Consider the following 9,075-nt stretch of genomic DNA (forward strand, 5'->3'; position numbering starts at 1 on the left):
ATTATCTGGGCTGTATAGCAAATGAAATAATACATTTGCTTTACTTTCCAAGTAAAAAAATGTGTGTTTTAATATGTATGGGTTTTTTTTTTATTTCGGGCCCCTTTATAACAAATGCTACAGGCCCCGCACTAGCTTAGCCCGGCACTGCTGCCAGCAAACATTGAGGGCACAACGAGCTGCGTTGTTTGTAACTCGCGCAAGAAAAGTTAGACGTGCCACAAACAACAACACTTGTGCCAGGCTAGGTGCACGTTGAGACCACACACGACGTTGGCGCAACGTTTGGCTACCGACCACGCAACTTTGGTGGGTGGAAGTGCCCAGATCCACCACCACCTAACAAACCCCGCGGCCTTTAGCAGTCAACATTTAAACGTCGGACGAACTTTGCGGTTTAAATCGTTGAAGAAACCTCCAACGTTGTCCCGACGTTCCGTTACAAACTGTGAGGCTGTTGAAGGGAACTTTGATACTTGTGAGGGGAGTGCGGCTTGTGTGTGCATCGCCTCACGTGTACGTAACGAAGTGAGTGTTTATTTTTGTTTATTAATGTTATAAGTTTTATTTAAACGTTGTTTATATATTTTTTTTATAAATCTCGAAACACGTTTTTATGATACAAATGTATTAACTTGCCTATGAAGCACAATTACGGAGTAATCCATAGCAGCCTATGTCCATTCTAAACCACAAGCATGTTAATTATATACGTTTTAAAACACGCAATACTGTATCAAAATATATACATAACACGCGATAGTATTACAGCATCGAACTTTAATCAAAGCTCTGAAGCGATTTTTTGTAACAAACTAAATTTCCCGCCAAAAGTAACGGCCAAGTCCCGAGGCGAATTTACGTACAGTGCTGCGTACTGTACCACCAGCGTCGACCACAACACCCACCCATCCCCCACTCGTGCCCGCCGCACTTGCCCCGAGAGCTCGTGGGTTACCCCTTTGCCTTTTGTGTGGGGGAGCGGTGGCGCTGCGATTCGCGCGCCGCCCGTGGAACCCCCCCCCCCGTGTTCGACCCCCCCCCCCCCTGTGTTCGACCCCCCCCCCGTGTTCGACCCCCCCCCCGGGTTCGACCCCCCCCCCCGTGTTCGACCCCCCCCCCGGGTTCGACCCCCCCCCGTATTCGACCCCCCCCCGGGTTCGACCGCCCCCGTGTTCGACCCCCCCCCCCGTGTTCGACCCCCCCCCGTGTTCGACCCCCCCCCCGGGTTCGACCCCCCCCCGGGTTCGACCGCCCCCCTATTCGACCCCCCCCCCCCGTGTTCGACCCCCCCCCCCCCCGTGTTCGACCCCCCCCCCTTTGTTCGACCCCCCCCCCCGTGTTCGACCCCCCCCCCGGGTTCGACCCCCCCCCCGGGTTCGACCCCCCCCCCGGGTTCGACCCCCCCCCGGGTTCGACCCCCCCCGTGTTCGACCCCCCCCCCGGGTTCGACCCCCCACCCGTGTTCGACCCCCCCCCCCGGGTTCGACCCCCCCCCGTGTTCGACCCCCCCCCCGGGTTCGACCCCCCCCCCGTGTTCGACCCCCCCCCCCCCGGGTTCGACCCCCCCCCCCCCGGGTTCGACCCCCCCCCCCCGGGTTCGACCCCCCCCGAGTTAGACCCCCCCCCCTGGCCGCCACAGACACCGAAATCTCTGAGCCGCTCCACCCGGCAGGTCGCCTCCGCCTCAAGACGAGTGGGGGGGGGTCCCCGCTGCGGTGTCGCAGTGAAACATCGCCACTTTGGGGGGAGACAAAGACGGCTGTGCGCACGTGGTCGATGCCCCCCCCTCCGTACTTCGGATGACATTGGTCACGAAAGCCTTACGTGTTAAACCGACTCGATACTAACAATCTCTTGCCCCCCCCCCCCCCACAAAATAAAAGTAATGCTTGGGTTAGGGGCCGTCCATATATGACGTCACGCACCTAGGGGGGTGGGGTCAGACATTTGTGACGGGGGGGGGGGGTAAGAAATGTGACGTCACATCAAAATGCGCAACTTTTAATAAATATAAACACGTTCTACTTAATTAAATTGACTTTTTAATAAATGTTTTCTCCTACAACATCAGAGTGCAGCGACACATTAAATACGCACTACAATGACAATAGTTGAAAGCGATTTGAATCATGTTTTTTTTTTGGGGGGGGGCAGGCAGAGCTTTGTGACGTCATATTTGAGGGGGGGGTCTGACTTTTTGTGACGATGGGGGGGGGGGGTAAAAAATCGTCCAAAATCGCGTGACGTAATTTATGGACGGCCCCTTACAACGGGGATCATGATGATCTTGCCGTGTGCAGTCGTGGTCACGTGGCATCGTGTGCGTGTGTCGAGCTGTCCGGCTCCTGCACACCAACAACCCCAACACCCCCCCCCCCCCCGTTGAGCCATTTCATTGAGGCTATTTCATAATTATATTTATCAGAGCGTGTTTTTTGTTTGCACGTTCAAGCCACAAGTACGTGTTGTTAATTCAGGCGGGGTGCCTTGCTAAAAGGTTTCTGTTTGGTGTTCTAACATCTTGACAGCTGTTTTATTGCCAGAAAGGGTAAAACCTATTCTTAAATTTTGATAACTGGCAAGGTCCCAATATTTCTGTTGGTTCACGTGCTGTTCGCGAGTTGCCAAGCAGCGATGAACGTACCTGTCAATCCATACGGGTTACCACTAATTATTGTACAACCCTCACCTCCCTCCTCTTATCTCCCTCCCTGACCTCATTTACCTCCCTGCGATATTTTCATGTAGTATGAGCGAGAGTTTTGATGATACGATAGCCTGATAAAGAGTACCCCACACTTGCAATCAGCGAGTGAACGAAAATACCTGTCAACCCATACGGTCACCTCGTATTCTTGTGCAGGGAAATTGCGTTTTCAGGTCCACAATACAGGCAAAAAAATGCGTCTCGTTTGTGACTTTTTAGGATGAACTTTGAGATTTATAAGGGCACAGAGTGACCAATAAGGTCTGAATTGGTCTGTAATAAGGTAGGCACTGATAAGGGGTTTGACAGGTTTGTATGAAGGCCACCACCGCTCATCACCGGGGTGTGGGGTGGCTAGCACCACGCAAGCCCAGCTGCCTTTGTCTCCCCGGTGATGACGTTTAGACAATGCACCGGGTACTCATTCAAAGGCTGAGTTGACCTCTAGGAAGGCTTCGCACCGGGTTCAGATATTTGTCACTGATGTTGGCCGTGAGCGATAATTGAACTCATACATTCATGTTATGTACGTGTGCTCGAATAACATGTTATGAAAAAAGGTTTAGCATAACACAAAATGTATCTTTTGTGCTATGACAATGCCATTTGCGTGTCCACGTTTGCAGTTACAATTTGTTTTGCTTGCTGAACTAAAATTGTTCAGCAATTTAACGAAATATAACTACTCCGCAATTGCAATTTCATGATGGTATTCAAGTGCCAATCAAATTGATGTGTTTAGCTTTTGCGGTTGGCGGAGCATTAGAGCTCGAATTCACATTCTACCCACATTACCTACGATCCAACCCGAAAGAAAACAATTGCGCATCATATTGAACTGTGAAAGCTCACAGGAAAATGAAAAGAGATATTAGATTTTTACATTTTGTCATTTTCAGAGACAGCTACACAAAAGCACTGCACCTCGTCCGGAGGGAGATCACAGGTGACATTGAATATGGAGAATATTGATGCACAGAGACAAAATAGACTGTCAAATAATCCACATCAATACCATAACTCATCAGGAAGCGAGAATTATGACGGTGAGCATATAATTATGATATATATTGATTGTGATTAATCTTTTTTTTCCAGCTGTCAGAATATTACTGCATCAGCATTGTTACTTTAAAATTAAACTAAATATTGCATTTGGCGCATGTTTACCTCCCTATCAGTGGCTATGTTCTGTATTTCCACATGTGATGTAGATGAAGGAGAGAAGCCAAATAAGAAAATGAGAGTTGCAGTTATGTCAGTCGAGGCCATTCAGTGCTGCTCAATGGTGGGCCTGCCATTGCCACCAGAATTCATCACTCACCCAGCTCTGTCTGAGTTTTGCTCACAAACAAGTGGTATGTGCATCTTAAGACTTGTGTAAATATAGCATACAGGAATCTTTGAGGCAGTAAATATGTCAGTCACTCAATGGAAGGCATTGAAATACAGGCTCACTCGCTCCTGAGTGAAAAAGAAGCAAAATGGCCTAGTCATAATTGGTTATGAATAACAACAGTGTTCCAGCCATGCTTAACATTGCCTGAGGACTTTTTTAGTGTCCTCAAATATGCAAGCCATTGCAATGTTTTGGCAAATGGTGAAACTATATATATATTTTCTCTCTTGATATTGTTTCCCCTGACAATTTTGTTTTATTCACAGCCTCAACGTCCAAAGACATACTTCACATGATTAGAACCCCTTCGCCGCTTGGACAGACGTCAACAGGAAGTTCACGACCAGGGAGCTATTCAATAGAAGGTGAAAAAGGTCAGAATGTGTCCTGTATTGTGATGCCATTAACCTGAGGTACTGCTCTGGGAATTGCAGCAGAATTTTCAAAAATTTAAGCCATTGTAAATTTGGCTGAATTATGCAATTAGATGTTGGCTTCATAAACTAATTTTGTGACTGTATCTACAGATCGGATTTACCAAGTACACACTCATACCCCACAGAGGCACAACTTAAGTGTGTTACTTTTACAATTGTGTTATATTCTATTTTTTTAAATCACTTGTTACATTCACAAAAACATATATAATGAGTTATGTCTATTTTAAATTAATACCAGGAAGGATTTTTTTTTAAATTGTGTACAACTGCAGATTTCAATATTAATGAAATTGTAAACACGAGAAATACTAATTAATATAATTCCTGACTTACAGATTACAAGAGCAAAGTTCTACTCAAACTGGACATCATTATAGAAAACCAGGCGGAGCAATTGCACCTTTTGCAAACACTTGCAAACAAAGCGGTTGTAAATGAGACCTTAGAGGATGTTCTTCCAAACCCATTCAACACGACTGATGAACTTGAAGAGCTTTGCTGTAGAATTAGCACAGACAACAAACTCAAAAAGCAAATGGTATATTACTTTTGGTAAATGCAAAAGAAATATGTGCTTGTATAATATTGTTTTAACATTATAAGTAACAAAGTCCATCGGTTTAAGGTGTACTTTAGTGAATGTAAGAAAGTGTATGGTGTATTAAATAAAGCAATGTTATGTTCAGAAGTATTTTCTTCTCAAAATAGCTTAATTATCTTCACAGATATCCCATCTGAGTTCACTGGGTGGATGTAACGTTGGGGACAGTGTCCACCGAATGATGAGAACGCTCGGCACCAATGCCATGTGGTCAAAGTACAGCCTCAAAGGGAGGAAAGGGAAGCTGTCCCTAATAGATCTTCCAGTTTTCATGGTGCTGACGAGTAAGTATGTTGCGTTATAATAATGCTTTTTTTTTCTTGTTGATAGAAAGCAAGTCCGTTTTTCATGTTATTTTTATTCAGTGAAGCACATTTCCTTGTGGAACTGACATTCATATGAGAAAGTGGCTTTTGTGGTGTAATTCAAATGTTATGGGCAATCACTGCAGATATTTCATGATTTTATTTAGCATTTATATATCCCAAAAATGTGATTTTTTTTACGGTGTATACTTAAACTAGATACATTTTTTATGAATGAAAATCAATCGGTACTTTGAGCATATATAAAAAAAAAATTAGTCCTATATGTATAAATTGTTTTAAATATATACAGGAGCTTGCTTAAAGAACCACCCAAGAGCAAAGGTGAAGGAAATAGAGGGAGAGATTGCAGAAACCCTGAAGCATGCTCCCAACAAACGAGGAGGGGCAAATTACAAGGTGATGTCCATGCTGCTCATCTTTGTCGAGGTTCATCTTCTTGGTTCTTTCGGTAAAGTCACGTAGAAGGGAAGTAATAAAATAATAAAAATTAAACATAAAATAATTCTCACGACGTTTCGGCCACAACGCTGTCTCCCCGACAGACCTGTTCTCCACCTGAGGACGGCTGCTTGCGTTGTGGCCGAAACGTCGTGAGAAGTATTTTATTATGTTTCTATTTTTATTATTTTATTACTTCCCTTCTACTTGACTTTACCGAAAGAACCAAGAAGATGAATCCCTGCAGTCACGAAAGCTTTAAATCGAAATTTGTCGAGGTTGTTAAATCTGTTTGGTAATTTGCTTTGCTTGGGTACGGTTAATCTTTCTCCTTTGGTATCATTTTTGACTTTCAGTCCTGTAAATTATTACAAAAACAAGTTTTCACTGATAACATATCAATCAGACATCAGTATTCAAATGTAAATATATTTGTCAGGACCCGAAAGGTTTAAAACATTTTCCTACAGTTTAACTTTTTATTCCTTCCACTGACACATTTTAATTTAGAATGTTATATTTGTCAGGATAGAATACACTTGGCTGTAGCATTGTGTAACTGAAGTCCATTGAATGTATATTTCTCATCCTTTCATAAACTAAACCACAATTGTGGTTTAGTTTATTCTGACCTCTTAAATGTATTAACCATATGCTTTATGTATGTGGGTCAACTGATGTTTGAAATTTTGACTTAAAACTTTTGTGACTGCAGGAATTCATATTCTATGGTTCTTTCGGTAAAGTCACGTAGATAGAAAAAATAATAACAATAAAATAATAAAAATGAAAATAAAGTGAATAAAAAATATTACGATGTTTCGATCGCAACACAAGCGGCCGTAATCAGGAACAGGATGACGACCACTTGTGTTGCGATCAAAACGTCGTGATTTTTTTTTATTCACTTTTTTTATTATTATTATTATTTTATTATTTTTTATATCTACATGACTTCACCGAAAGAACCATAGAATAAGATGTTTGAAATGTTGAATTGCAAATAATATTTTTTTCCAAAATTGAAAAATTACCGTGTAGAAATAAAAACACGATGTGATTTTTGCTCCTTGCAGAAACTACTAAAATTTGCAATATTTACCTTGAATACTAAATGTGTGGAAGGAAAATTATGGTCCTAAAGAAATATATATTAAATAGGCCAAAACCTATTAAATAGGTGAAGACATCTCTTATTTACTTTGTATGCACACACTGGTCTAAGAAATTTGCAGGTATTGTACAAAATATATATTCCACATGGGAGTCTGTGTTTACAAGTGTGATAACGGTGGCATTGAATTCACATTGTTGCTAATTTGAAACGTATTCCTTTCAGGAATCTGAAGTCAGGACTTTAAGAAATGAGCACCAGTCCAGCCTTCCCTTGTCTTTCTCTGACACTGATCTTTGCAATTATTAAATCAATACAACCTTCAAATACCATTTGTAAAAGTTTCATATCTTGGCCTATATATATAAAAGCAATTTAAAGTAGCTGACATTAATGGCAAAATGTTATCTCTAGCTTCTGTACTATATTAGTTTAAGTGTATATTATTTGTACTCAATTTGTACTTTTTAGAGTGAAAATAAATGTTTAATGTCACTTATATGTTTCGTGAAATTTTCTACACAATTCATTCATCCCTTTAATGTAGAAATGCAACAGTGCATTGTTATTCTGCAATGTTGTGGAAACGTAATTCAAACCGTACAACTTAACGTTGGTGCAACGTTGAAGTCTAACGTTACCGTAACCATACCGGAACATTATAGCAACATTGCTCAATTGTAGAACTGTTAGCTGGGTGGTTAGCAAGTTGTTTCGGGTTTTAACCAAGTCTTATCGTGGTTGCTTTTGTGGCAATATCTTGATATTGACTAAAAATAAGATCCATTTTCATTCTAAACCTTTTAACATAATCCAGGCATGACTTCAACACAGGTATGACGGAGGCAGAGTCCGATTACAGTTCCAGGGGGGGAGGGGCATTTAATTTTAAACCCAAGAGGAGAAATCGTTCCTGCCGTGTTTACATTTTGACCCACATGTCATCGCATGTGATGGACAGCACGTGAATGGCGGTCTGGTACAGGGACCGAGGCACATACCTGTCAAGCCCTTATCAGTGCCGACCTTATGACAGACCAATTCAAACCTTATTGGTCACCCCGTGCCCTTATACATCTCAAAGTTCATCCTTCAAAGTCCCATCACAAGGGAGAAACACAGGCTATATAGGGTTTTGCCCGGGTGTACGCCGTATGGACCTGAAAACTAAAATTTCCCTGCACAAGAATATGGGTAAAGTGTATGTGGTTGGTTGACATGTATGGGAGGCAGGTGTTCGTTCACACGCTGATTGCAAGCGTGGGTTACCCTCATCAGGTTTCTGTATCATCAAATAAAATAGGAGGGAGGTGAGGATTGGAGATGAGGCGGAGGGAATAGACAGCAAGGGACGGAGAGAGAAAAGGGCATGAAACGTTGAGGAAAGAGCAAAAGGGGAGACAGGGAGGGAAAGTGACAAGCAGCGGGATAAGGTTAACGAGGTCTGAGAGAAGGGGAGATGTAGGGTGGGTGAGATATATTGGAGGGAGAGGGGGACAGGAATTGATAAACAATTAGAATCAAAGACAAAGCGAAACTATGAAGCATTATAGCTCCCAATTAGTGAAAATGTAAAGTACCATTTTAAAAATATAACAGCAGACATTAAATATTTTTTTAAATGTAAGGATTTTTTGCACACAGGTGTTGTACGGTGCTTTTTCTGCAATTTTTGCTGGATTTTCTTGGATTTTCTGTTTGCACTTAGTCACATAGTCACTTTAAGATGTTTTCTTGTTCATGTTTTTTGTTTGTTGCACCCGATTCAAGAGCGAATGGCTCACAGGGCTATACCACCAAATAAATGAAACTGAAAAATAAAGTTACTTATCTATTTTTCTAATTCACTAGGGCTGTCACAATCACGAGTTATTGTTGAGAGTTAAAGTTAAATGCGTCAATACACCACCAATGTCAATAGTTGGATCAATATTTAGCTATGATCCCTGCATACACCGTTAACCAAATATAATCAATTCGAGTAATTAATCAGTGAATGTGAGTTTCACATAGCATGTACCAACTCCGAATGCTGATGAGACCC

At 42.3% G+C, this 9,075-nt stretch overlaps 1 long non-coding RNA gene across 2 annotated transcripts; it reads left to right on the plus strand.

Moving 5' to 3' along the window:
• Positions 1-397: 397 nt before the first annotated feature.
• On the plus strand, positions 398-7,526 carry LOC133357176 (uncharacterized). Of its 2 annotated transcripts, none has more exons than XR_009756935.1 (8): positions 398-528; positions 3,610-3,756; positions 3,925-4,068; positions 4,376-4,483; positions 4,885-5,087; positions 5,275-5,434; positions 5,769-5,875; positions 7,257-7,526. It is a non-coding gene; the product is annotated as an uncharacterized LOC133357176 (long non-coding RNA). The 2 variants fall into 2 exon arrangements; XR_009756936.1 differs by having other exon boundaries at positions 4,376-4,474.
• The last annotated feature ends 1,549 nt before the right edge of the window (positions 7,527-9,075 follow it).

This window comes from Lethenteron reissneri, chromosome 7, assembly GCF_015708825.2.
Source record: "Lethenteron reissneri isolate LAM-NWPU_2019-01 chromosome 7, ASM1570882v1, whole genome shotgun sequence".
Taxonomy (NCBI): Eukaryota; Metazoa; Chordata; class Hyperoartia; order Petromyzontiformes; family Petromyzontidae; genus Lethenteron; species Lethenteron reissneri.